Source organism: Medicago sativa, chromosome 6 (genome assembly GCF_051527215.1).
Source record: "Medicago sativa cultivar Bolivia chromosome 6, Bolivia_mono, whole genome shotgun sequence".
NCBI classification, from domain to species: domain Eukaryota; kingdom Viridiplantae; phylum Streptophyta; class Magnoliopsida; order Fabales; family Fabaceae; genus Medicago; species Medicago sativa.
The window spans coordinates 69,250,784-69,264,670 of NC_140754.1; the positions used below are offsets into that span (position 1 = coordinate 69,250,784).

General features: G+C 33.7%; 1 pseudogene; it reads right to left on the reverse strand.

Moving 5' to 3' along the window:
• Window positions 1-13,420, reverse strand: part of LOC146916534 (uncharacterized) — a 44,099-nt pseudogene extending 30,679 nt beyond the window's left edge.
• Window positions 13,421-13,887: the final 467 nt, after the last annotated feature.

Below are 13,887 nucleotides of genomic sequence, written 5' to 3' on the forward strand. Positions count from 1 at the left end.
ATATCATATCATCAATAAGAAATGAATCATATCAACTTAACATCATAGAACATCATAATATTATGTATCATACAATACTCACATATTGTATTCCAACATATCAACAACAATAACCACATATACATTAATCAATTACATTCATATCAAAGTCCAAAACATTCTTCAAAAGCAAATCAAGTTTGATCAATGAGACATAAGCCAAATACTCATAAAACACCTCAACTAAACCCCTAATACTTAAGTTGAAGTTGGGAAACCAACCATAAGTTTTTGGACTAACTTAGGATTATTTATGCTAAGTTTTCTTAAAGTTTTCTGAAGACTCACTTGAACTATTTTCATCATAACTCAAAATCTATAAATAATTTTATAGTCACTCCAAAGCCATTAGAAAGCTAAGTCAATTATCTACAACTTTCATGTTTACACCGAAAGCTAATTCAACACGGAAACGGGTGAAAAAGACACAAGAACGCAACAATCGAAGTTCTAACAGCACGCAACGAAAACACAACAATCAGTTACCCATGAGGGGCTCCCTTGCTGCGCTCAAGCATGGAAAGCTGCGCCCAGGCGTGGGAAGGCAGTAGCCAGTGACCTGCGCAGCAGCTCTGTGCAGTCCTGGTCTTTTCCCGGTTTTACCGTTTCGTCCGTAAAAACCTAACTGTTACCCCGATTCCAATTCCGTTTTCGCCTACGCGTTGTATTCCACAAATCCTATCATATTTTACTGAAAAATCATATTTTTAAATCTCCAAAACAGCTTATCCTAGAATCACTTATTTCTCAAAAACACTTAAAATCACTTTTTCTCAGAATCTCAACTTTTCATCCATTCTCATGTTTCTAACCATCAAACTACTTCTAATAACATTCCTATAGGATATCTAAGGTCTGTGCATGATTCTCTCATCGATTCTACGGTTCTTTAACATCTAATCATCAAAATCGCTCATAAACCCTAATCCTCTTAATCTCACAAACTCTCCCCAACTTGTTAGATGTAATCTAATGATTTAACAACTTAATATTAATGCATGATAGTCTCACCCTCACCTTAATATGCAGAAATCGCAACTTCTTCTCTCCTAGGTTCTTCTCTTCTCTTTTCTCCTCTTTTTCTCCAAAACTGAACGTACGTTGTAAACTATTCTCTCAACCTAGCTTCCTCTATTTCTATCCTTTCTATTCTTTCTAAATCTATTTTGGCCCAATAACTTATTCTTCTTTCTATTCTAACCTCCAATTCTACTTACACTAATAATTCTCATATTCTAAATAATAGAATAATGCCACATAATAAAATACTAACACCTCATATATATAATTAAATCACATAAATAAATTCTAACTTAATAAAAATAATTAAATAAAAGGAGGGCGTTACAACTCTTCCCAACTTAAAAGAATTTTGTCCTCGAAATTCAAAGCACAAGAGAAAATAAATTTAGTTATTGCTTCTTCAAACAAAACACAAAATAAACACATCAAGATAGTCAGTTAAACACGATCACATAATAAAACATAACTACTAACTAGAAAACATGACGACATGACACACGACTCATCTACTTGGCCGGACGGACCGACCTGCTCTGATACCAATTGTAACACCCCATTTTCCCAACAAGAAAATTTCTTATGTAAAATCAGAGTTTAACAACTTTAAACGGAATGCTACACTTCCTAAAAATTCATAAACTGAATAAATAACAATTTATTCTTCAAAATCATTTAACATAAGTATTTTCAAAACTCCGCAGCGGAATTAGTTCATTCAACATAAAAGGTCTTTGGCACGCAGGCCTTATTATAAAAGTCTCATATATCATAGTCATCAGTGTTCATCAAAGCTTCATAAAATAATACGCAAAGGAATAGAAAACAGTTCATAAATCCCATCCTGGTACGTATTAGAGCACCTAAAGACACTGTGAGAGATAGCCACCCACGACTGCAGCTAACCCTGATTACATGCAAGTTACCCATACGAAGAGCAACATTTCCAAGCAGAGGGGTGAGATTTCTCAAACAATAATATTAAACATATAAATCATATAAAGTACATTCAACAACTTAAACATCTTATAATTCATTAATCATATCTAACAACTTAAACTTCCTTAACTAGTGTCATTATTCTTCTTACATTAGTCATATACTTCATCAATAACCTCAATTATTAATCATAAATCATCATCACATGTCATCAAATAATAGTCACAAACACATTATCATAATCATATAACATCTTATCATAAATCACATAACATCTAACATCAATAATAATCGTAAGCATCAACATCCAACATCAATAATATTCATGAGCAAAACATAGCATTTATCGAAAACATCTTCACAATCAAGTTCATAATCAACTTCATAAACAAACATCATCATTAAATCATTATCATTGTATCACAATCACACTTCATAATCAAACCTCACTTAACTCGACAATGCGACTCAACTCAACTATGCAACTCTTAACATCTCAAATCATCTTAGCATCTTGACAACTTAACAACTTGACACTCGACAACTTCACATCTTAAATCATCTTAAAAACCTCTTGATATGCAAATGCATTTGGTACCAATACAAAGCATCAAGCTCCCAACCAACTTATATGAGCGTCAATAGGCTCTTCAGGGCCCCTAACATAGTGAGCAAAAGCTCCAGGGCATCAAGCCCTCACCCATCGTGTGAATGACTACGCATTCCAGGCATCAAGCCCCCAACCAACGTATATGAGTATGCAATGGACTCAACTTTCGACAACTTAGACAAGTTCATGAACATCTCTCGTAATTCCATTAATGTGGACAACCTCTTAGATATTTACGACTTAGACCGACTTATACATCTTCACTAAGATTCAGCAGCAACAAACAACAACAATTGTAGCATATAACAGTGCTTGAATATCATATCATCAATAAGAAATGAATCATATCAACTTAACATCATAGAACATCATAATATTATGTATCATACAATACTCACATAATGTATTCCAACATATCAACAACAATAACCACATATACATTAATCAATTACATTCATATCAAATTCCAAAACATTCTTCAAAAGCAAATCAAGTTTGATCAATGAGACATAAGCCAAATACTCATAAAACACCTCAACTAAACCCCTAATACTTAAGTTGAAGTTGGGAAACCAACCATAAGTTTTTGGACTATCTTAGGATTATTTATGCTAAGTTTTCTTAAAGTTTTCTGAAGACTCACTTGAACTATTTTCATCATAACTCAAAATCTACAAATAATTTTCTAGTCACTCTAAAGCCATTAGAAAGCTAAGTCAATTATCTACAACTTTCATGTTTACACCGAAAGCTAATTCAACACGAAAACGGGTAAAAAAGACACAAGAACGCAACAATCGAAGTTCTGACAGCACGCAACGAAAACACAACAAGCAGTTACCCATGAGGAGCTGCCTTGCTGCGCTCAAGCGTGGAAAGCTGCGCCCAGGAGTGGGAAGGCAGTAGCCAGTGACCTGCGCAGCAGCTCTGTGCAGTCCTGGTTTTTTCCCCGGTTTTACCGTTTCGTCCATAAAAACCTAACCGTTACCCCGATTCCAATTCCGTTTTTGCCTACGCGTTCTATTCCAAAAATCCTATCATATTTTACTGAAAAATCATATTTTTAAATCTCTAAAACAGCTTATCCTAGAATCACTTATTTCTCAAAAACACTTAAAATCACTTTTTCTCATAATCTCAACTTTTCATCCATTCTCATGTTTCTATCCATCAAACTACTTCTAATAACATTCCTATAGGATATCTAAGGTATTGTCGTGATTCTCTCATCAATTCTACGGTTCTTTAACATCTAATCATCAAAATCGCTCATAAACCCTAATCCTCTTAATCTCACAAACTCTCCCCAACTTGTTAGATGTAATCTAATGATTTAACAACTTAATATTAATGCATGATAGTCTCACCCTCACCTTAATATGCAGAAATCGCAACTTCTTCTCTCCTAGGTTCTTCTCTTCTCTTTTCTCCTCTTTTTCTCCAAAACTGAACGTACGTTGTAAACTATTCTCTCAACCTAGCTTCCTCTATTTCTATCCTTTCTATTCTTTCTAAATCTATTTTGGCCCAATAACTTATTCTTCTTTCTATTCTAACCTCCAATTCTACTTACACTAATAATTCTCATATTCTAAATAATAGAATAATGCCACATAATAAAATACTAACACCTCATATATATAATTAAATCACATAAATAAATTCTAACTTAATAAAAATAATTAAATAAAAGGAGGGCGTTACAACTCTTCCCAACTTAAAAGAATTTCGTCCTCGAAATTCAAAGCACAAGAGAAAATAAATTTAGTTATTGCTTCTTCAAACAAAACACAAAATAAACACATCAAGATAGTCAGTTAAACACGATCACATAATAAAACATAACTACTAACTAGAAAACATGACAACATGACACACGACTCATCTACTTGGCCGGACGGACCGACCTGCTCTGATACCAATTGTAACACCCCATTTTCCCAACAAGAAAATTTCTTATGTAAAATCAGAGTTTAACAACTTTAAACGGAATGCTACACTTCCTAAAAATTCATAAACTGAATAAATAACAATTTATTCTTCAAAATCATTTAACATAAGTATTTTCAAAACTCCGCAGCGGAATTAGTTCATTCAACATAAAAGGTCTTTGGCACGCAGGCCTTATTATAAAAGTCTCATATATCATAGTCATCAGTGTTCATCAAAGCTTCATAAAATAATACGCAAAGGAATAGAAAACAGTTCATAAATCCCATCCTGGTACGTATCAGAGCACCTAAAGACACTGTGAGAGATAGCCACCCACGACTGCAGCTAACCCTGATTACATGCAAGTTACCCATACGAAGAGCAACATTTCCAAGCAGAGGGGTGAGATTTCTCAAACAATAATATTAAACATATAAATCATATAAAGTACATTCAACAACTTAAACATCTTATAATTCATTAATCATATCTAACAACTTAAACTTCCTTAACTAGTGTCATTATTCTTCTTACATTAGTCATATACTTCATCAATAACCTCAATTATTAATCATAAATCATCATCACATGTCATCAAATAATAGTCACAAACACATTATCATAATCATATAACATCTTATCATAAATCACATAACATCTAACATCAATAATAATCGTAAGCATCAACATCCAACATCAATAATATTCATGAGCAAAACATAGCATTTATCGAAAACATCTTCACAATCAAGTTCATAATCAACTTCATAAACAAACATCATCATTAAATCATTATCATTGTATCACAATCACACTTCATAATCAAACCTCACTTAACTCGACAATGCGACTCAACTCAACTATGCAACTCTTAACATCTCAAATCATCTTAGCATCTTGACAACTTAACAACTTGACACTCGACAACTTCACATCTTAAATCATCTTAAAAACCTCTTGATATGCAAATGCATTTGGTACCAATACAAAGCATCAAGCTCCCAACCAACTTATATGAGCGTCAATAGGCTCTTCAGGGCCCCTAACATAGTGAGCAAAAGCTCCAGGGCATCAAGCCCTCACCCATCGTGTGAATGACTACGCATTCCAGGCATCAAGCCCCCAACCAACGTATATGAGTATGCAATGGACTCAACTTTCGACAACTTAGACAAGTTCATGAACATCTCTCGTAATTCCATTAATGTGGACAACCTCTTAGATATTTACGACTTAGACCGACTTATACATCTTCACTAAGATTCAGCAGCAACAAACAACAACAATTGTAGCATATAATAGTGCTTGAATATCATATCATCAATAAGAAATGAATCATATCAACTTAACATCATAGAACATCATAATATTATGTATCATACAATACTCACATAATGTATTCCAACATATCAACAACAATAACCACATATACATTAATCAATTACATTCATATCAAATTCCAAAACATTCTTCAAAAGCAAATCAAGTTTGATCAATGAGACATAAGCCAAATACTCATAAAACACCTCAACTAAACCCCTAATACTTAAGTTGAAGTTGGGAAACCAACCATAAGTTTTTGGACTATCTTAGGATTATTTATGCTAAGTTTTCTTAAAGTTTTCTGAAGACTCACTTGAACTATTTTCATCATAACTCAAAATCTACAAATAATTTTCTAGTCACTCTAAAGCCATTAGAAAGCTAAGTCAATTATCTACAACTTTCATGTTTACACCGAAAGCTAATTCAACACGAAAACGGGTAAAAAAGACACAAGAACGCAACAATCGAAGTTCTGACAGCACGCAACGAAAACACAACAAGCAGTTACCCATGAGGAGCTGCCTTGCTGCGCTCAAGCGTGGAAAGCTGCGCCCAGGAGTGGGAAGGCAGTAGCCAGTGACCTGCGCAGCAGCTCTGTGCAGTCCTGGTTTTTTCCCCGGTTTTACCGTTTCGTCCATAAAAACCTAACCGTTACCCCGATTCCAATTCCGTTTTTGCCTACGCGTTCTATTCCAAAAATCCTATCATATTTTACTGAAAAATCATATTTTTAAATCTCTAAAACAGCTTATCCTAGAATCACTTATTTCTCAAAAACACTTAAAATCACTTTTTCTCATAATCTCAACTTTTCATCCATTCTCATGTTTCTATCCATCAAACTACTTCTAATAACATTCCTATAGGATATCTAAGGTATTGTCGTGATTCTCTCATCAATTCTACGGTTCTTTAACATCTAATCATCAAAATCGCTCATAAACCCTAATCCTCTTAATCTCACAAACTCTCCCCAACTTGTTAGATGTAATCTAATGATTTAACAACTTAATATTAATGCATGATAGTCTCACCCTCACCTTAATATGCAGAAATCGCAACTTCTTCTCTCCTAGGTTCTTCTCTTCTCTTTTCTCCTCTTTTTCTCCAAAACTGAACGTACGTTGTAAACTATTCTCTCAACCTAGCTTCCTCTATTTCTATCCTTTCTATTCTTTCTAAATCTATTTTGGCCCAATAACTTATTCTTCTTTCTATTCTAACCTCCAATTCTACTTACACTAATAATTCTCATATTCTAAATAATAGAATAATGCCACATAATAAAATACTAACACCTCATATATATAATTAAATCACATAAATAAATTCTAACTTAATAAAAATAATTAAATAAAAGGAGGGCGTTACAACTCTTCCCAACTTAAAAGAATTTCGTCCTCGAAATTCAAAGCACAAGAGAAAATAAATTTAGTTATTGCTTCTTCAAACAAAACACAAAATAAACACATCAAGATAGTCAGTTAAACACGATCACATAATAAAACATAACTACTAACTAGAAAACATGACAACATGACACACGACTCATCTACTTGGCCGGACGGACCGACCTGCTCTGATACCAATTGTAACACCCCATTTTCCCAACAAGAAAATTTCTTATGTAAAATCAGAGTTTAACAACTTTAAACGGAATGCTACACTTCCTAAAAATTCATAAACTGAATAAATAACAATTTATTCTTCAAAATCATTTAACATAAGTATTTTCAAAACTCCGCAGCGGAATTAGTTCATTCAACATAAAAGGTCTTTGGCACGCAGGCCTTATTATAAAAGTCTCATATATCATAGTCATCAGTGTTCATCAAAGCTTCATAAAATAATACGCAAAGGAATAGAAAACAGTTCATAAATCCCATCCTAGTACGTATCAGAGCACCTAAAGACACTGTGAGAGATAGCCACCCACGACTGCAGCTAACCCTGATTACCTGCAAGTTACCCATACGAAGAGCAACATTTCCAAGCAGAGGGGTGAGATTTCTCAAACAATAATATTAAACATATAAATCATATAAAGTACATTCAACAACTTAAACATCTTATAATTCATTAATCATATCTAACAACTTAAACTTGCTTAACTAGTGTCATTATTCTTCTTACATTAGTCATATACTTCATCAATAACCTCAATTATTAATCATAAATCATCATCACATGTCATCAAATAATAGTCACAAACACATTATCATAATCATATAACATCTTATCATAAATCACATAACATCTAACATCAATAATAATCGTAAGCATCAACATCCAACATCAATAATATTCATGAGCAAAACATAGCATTTATCGAAAACATCTTCACAATCAAGTTCATAATCAACTTCATAAACAAACATCATCATTAAATCATTATCATTGTATCACAATCACACTTCATAATCAAACCTCACTTAACTCGACAATGCGACTCAACTCAACTATGCAACTCTTAACATCTCAAATCATCTTAGCATCTTGACAACTTAACAACTTGACACTCGACAACTTCACATCTTAAATCATCTTAAAAACCTCTTGATATGCAAATGCATTTGGTACCAATACAAAGCATCAAGCTCCCAACCAACTTATATGAGCGTCAATAGGCTCTTCAGGGCCCCTAACATAGTGAGCAAAAGCTCCAGGGCATCAAGCCCTCACCCATCGTGTGAATGACTACGCATTCCAGGCATCAAGCCCCCAACCAACGTATATGAGTATGCAATGGACTCAACTTTCGACAACTTAGACAAGTTCATGAACATCTCTCGTAATTCCATTAATGTGGACAACCTCTTAGATATTTACGACTTAGACCGACTTATACATCTTCACTAAGATTCAGCAGCAACAAACAACAACAATTGTAGCATATAACAGTGCTTGAATATCATATCATCAATAAGAAATGAATCATATCAACTTAACATCATAGAACATCATAATATTATGTATCATACAATACTCACATAATGTATTCCAACATATCAACAACAATAACCACATATACATTAATCAATTACATTCATATCAAATTCCAAAACATTCTTCAAAAGCAAATCAAGTTTGATCAATGAGACATAAGCCAAATACTCATAAAACACCTCAACTAAACCCCTAATACTTAAGTTGAAGTTGGGAAACCAACCATAAGTTTTTGGACTAACTTAGGATTATTTATGCTAAGTTTTCTTAAAGTTTTCTGAAGACTCACTTGAACTATTTTCATCATAACTCAAAATCTACAAATAATTTTCTAGTCACTCTAAAGCCATTAGAAAGCTAAGTCAATTATCTACAACTTTCATGTTTACACCGAAAGCTAATTCAACACGAAAACGGGTAAAAAAGACACAAGAACGCAACAATCGAAGTTCTGACAGCACGCAACGAAAACACAACAAGCAGTTACCCATGAGGAGCTGCCTTGCTGCGCTCAAGCGTGGAAAGCTGCGCCCAGGAGTGGGAAGGCAGTAGCCAGTGACCTGCGCAGCAGCTCTGTGCAGTCCTGGTTTTTTCCCCGGTTTTACCGTTTCGTCCATAAAAACCTAATCGTTACCCCGATTCCAATTCCGTTTTTGCCTACGCGTTCTATTCCAAAAATCCTATCATATTTTACTGAAAAATCATATTTTTAAATCTCCAAAACAGCTTATCCTAGAATCACTTATTTCTCAAAAACACTTAAAATCACTTTTTCTCATAATCTCAACTTTTCATCCATTCTCATGTTTCTATCCATCAAACTACTTCTAATAACATTCCTATAGGATATCTAAGGTATTGTCGTGATTCTCTCATCAATTCTACGGTTCTTTAACATCTAATCATCAAAATCGCTCATAAACCCTAATCCTCTTAATCTCACAAACTCTCCCCAACTTGTTAGATGTAATCTAATGATTTAACAACTTAATATTAATGCAAGATAGTCTCACCCTCACCTTAATATGCAGAAATCGCAGCTTCTTCTCTCCTAGGTTCTTCTCTTCTCTTTTCTCCTCTTTTTCTCCAAAACTGAACGTATGTTGTAAACTATTCTCTCAACCTAACTTCCTCTATTTATATCCTTTCTAAATCTATTTTGGCCCAATAACTTATTCTTTTTCCTATTCTAACCTCCAATTCTACTTACACTAATAATTCTCATATTCTAAATAATACAATAATGCCACATAATAAAATACTAACACCTCATATATATAATTAAATCACATAAATAAATTCTAACTTAATAAAAATAATTAAATAAAAGGAGGGCGTTACAACTCTCCCCAACTTAAAAGAATTTCGTCCTCAAAATTCAAAGCACAAGGGAAAATAAATTTAGTTATTGCTTCTTCAAACAAAACACAAAATAAACAAATCAAGATAGTCAGTTAAACATGATCACATGATAAAACATAACTACTAACTAGAAACACATGACAACACGACACACGACTCATCTACTTTGCCGGACGGACCGACCTGCTCTGATACCAATTGTAACACCCCGTTTTCCAAACAAGAAAATTTCTTATGTAAAATCAGAGTTTAACAACTTTAAACGGAATGCTACACTTCTTAAAAATTCATAAACTGAATAAATAACAATTTATTCTTCAAAATCATTTAACATAAGTATTTTCAAAACTCCGCAGCGGAATTAGTTCATTCAACATAAAAGGTCTTTGGCACGCAGCCCTTATTATAAAAGTCTCATAAATCAAAGTCATCAGTGTTCATCAAAGCTTCATAAAATAATACGCAAAGGAATAGAAAACAGTTCATAAATCTCATCCCGTTACGTATCAGAGCACCTAAAGACACTGTGAGAGATAGCCACCCACGACTGCAGCTAACCTTGATTACCTGCAAGTTACCCATACGAAGAGCAACATTTCGAAGCAGAGGGGTGACATTTCTCAAACAATAATATTAAACATATAAATCATATAAAGTACATTCAACAACTTAAACATCTTATAATTCATTAATCATATCTAACAACTTAAACTTCCTTAACTAGTGTCATTATTCTTCCTACATTAGTCATATACTTCATCAATAACCTCAATTATTAATCATAAATCATCATCACATGTCATCAAATAATAGCCACAAACACATTATCATAATCATATAACATCTTATCATAAATCACATAACATCTAACATCAATAATAATCATAAGCATCAACATCTAACATCAATAATATTCATGAGCAAAACATAGCATTTATCGAAAACATCTTCACAATCAAGTTCATAATCAACTTCATAAACAAACATCATCATTAAATCATAATCATCGTATCACAATCACACTTCATAATCAAACCTCACTTAACTCGACAATGCGACTCAACTCGACTATGCAACTCTTAACATCTCAAATCATCATAGCATCTTGACAACTTAACAACTTGACACTCGACAACTTCACATCTTAAATCATCTTAAAAACCTCTTGATATGCAAATGCATTTGGTACCAATACAGAGCATCAAGCTCCAAACCAACTTATATGAGCGTAAATAGGTTCTTCAGGGCATCAAGCTCCCAACATAGTGAGCAAAAGCTCCAGGGCATCAAGACCTCACCCATCGTGTGAATGACTAAGCATTCCAGGCATCAAGCCCCCAACCAACGTATATGAGTATGCAATGGACTCAACTTTCTACAACTTAGACAACTTCATGAACATCTCTCATAATTCCATTAATGTGGACAACCTCTTAGATATTTACGACTTAGACCGACTTATACATCTTCACTAAGATTCAGCAGCAACAAACAGCAACAATTGCAGCATATAACAGTGCTTGAATATCATATCATCAATAAGAAATGAATCATATCAACTTAACATCATAGAACATCATAATATTATGTATCATACAATACTCACATAATGTATTCCAACATATCAACAACAATAACCACATATACATTAATCAATTACATTCATATCAAAGTCCAAAACATTCTTCAAAAGCAAATCAAGTTTGATCAATGAGACATAAGCCAAATACTCATAAAACACCTCAATTAAACCCTTAATACTTAAGTTGAAGTTGGGAAATCAACCATAAGTTTTTGGACTAACTTAGGATTAGTTATGCTAAGTTTTCTTAAAGTTTTCTGAAGACTCACTTGAACTATTTTCATCATAACTCAAAATCTACAAATAATTTTCTAGTCACTCGAAAGCCATTAGAAAGCTAAGTCAATTATCTACAACTTTCATGTTTACACCGAAAGCTAACTCAACACGGAAACGGGTGAAAAAGACACAAGAACGCAACAATCGAAGTTCTGACAGCACGCAACGAAAACACAACAAGCAGTTACCCATGAGGGGCTGCCTTGCTGCGCTCAAGCGTGGAAAGCTGCACCCAGGCGTGGGAAGGCAGTAGCCGGTGACCTGCGCAGCAGCTCTGTGCAGTCCTGGTTTTTTCCCGGTTTTACCGTTTCGTCCGTAAAATCCTAACCGTTACCCCGATTCCAATTCTGTTTTCGCCTACGCGTTCTATTCGACAAATCCTATCATATTTTACTGAAAAATCATATTTTTAAATCTCCAAAATAGCTTATCCTAGAATCAATTATTTCTCAAAAACACTTAAAATCATTTTTTATCAGAATCTCAACTTTTCATCCATTCTCATGTTTCTAACCATCAAACTACTTCTAATAACATTCCTATAGGATATCTATGGTCTGTTCATGATTCTCTCATCAATTCTACGGTTCTTTAACATCTAATCATCAAAATCGCTCATAAACCCTAATCCTCTTAATCTCACAAACTCTCCCCAACTTGTTAGATGTAATCTAATGATTTAACAACTTAATATTAATGCAAGATAGTCTCACCCTCACCTTAATATGCAGAAATCGCAGCTTCTTCTCTCCTAGGTTCTTCTCTTCTCTTTTCTCCTCTTTTTCTCCAAAACTGAATGTATGTTGTAAACTATTCTCTCAACCTAGCTTCCTCTATTTATATCCTTTCTATTCTTTCTAAATCTATTTTGGCCCAATAACTTATTCTTCTTTCTATTCTAACCTCCAATTCTACTTACACTAATAATTCTCATATTCTAAATAATAGAATAATGCCACATAATAAAATACTAACACCTCATATATATAATTAAATCACATAAATAAATTCTAAATTTAATAAAAATAATTAAATAAAAGGAGGGCGTTACAAGGTACATCTGCCTTCACAGTTATATCCAACACATTGTGCTCAACATAAATATGTTCATCTACTTTATTACCAATTGAATACCCAGAAATTTCATCAGCAATATGGTCCTCATTAATTTGAACAAACTCTTCAGAAACCTATTCAATTTGACCCCAAACCCGAAAAGTATTCTTCTCATATCCCCAGCTAGCCACAGTATTCTGAATATCACACACACCACAGTTGTTACCTTCAATTCCAGACACAATAGTTTGTACACCACCTCTATAAAACATATGTTTATCCCTTACAAACTCCCCACCATGATGGAAAACAACATCAAACAAACCCATTATCTGTGGTAAAAAAATTAAATTTTAATCAAAATTAGCTTGACACGTGTCAGCAACTCATTGGTTTAAACCAGGTTGATAGAAACAACTCAGACAAAACAAAAATTTCAATAAAAAAACCCTAAAAATGGAACTATTGCACATGTAAAAGTACAATAATGGAATCTAGCATCACACTTTTGGGACCACAACCGACATTTCTTCCTCTCTTTATCATCTATTTCTTCCTTTCTTTATCATCTACAAATAGTAACAACAACAAGACACACATGCAAAAAGAGAAAGAGAGAATCAGTAAACTTACCACAAGCTTCTTCTTCAACCTTCTTCGTTCAGTTCGCTTTCTCTTTCTTCGTTCGTTTCCAGATTCGCATAAACCCTAAATTGAGATCGCAGCTTCCCAGAAATCTTTCATCGTTCGCAGCTTCCCAGAAATCGTAGAAATCTTGGTTCGAATTCGCCAAAAC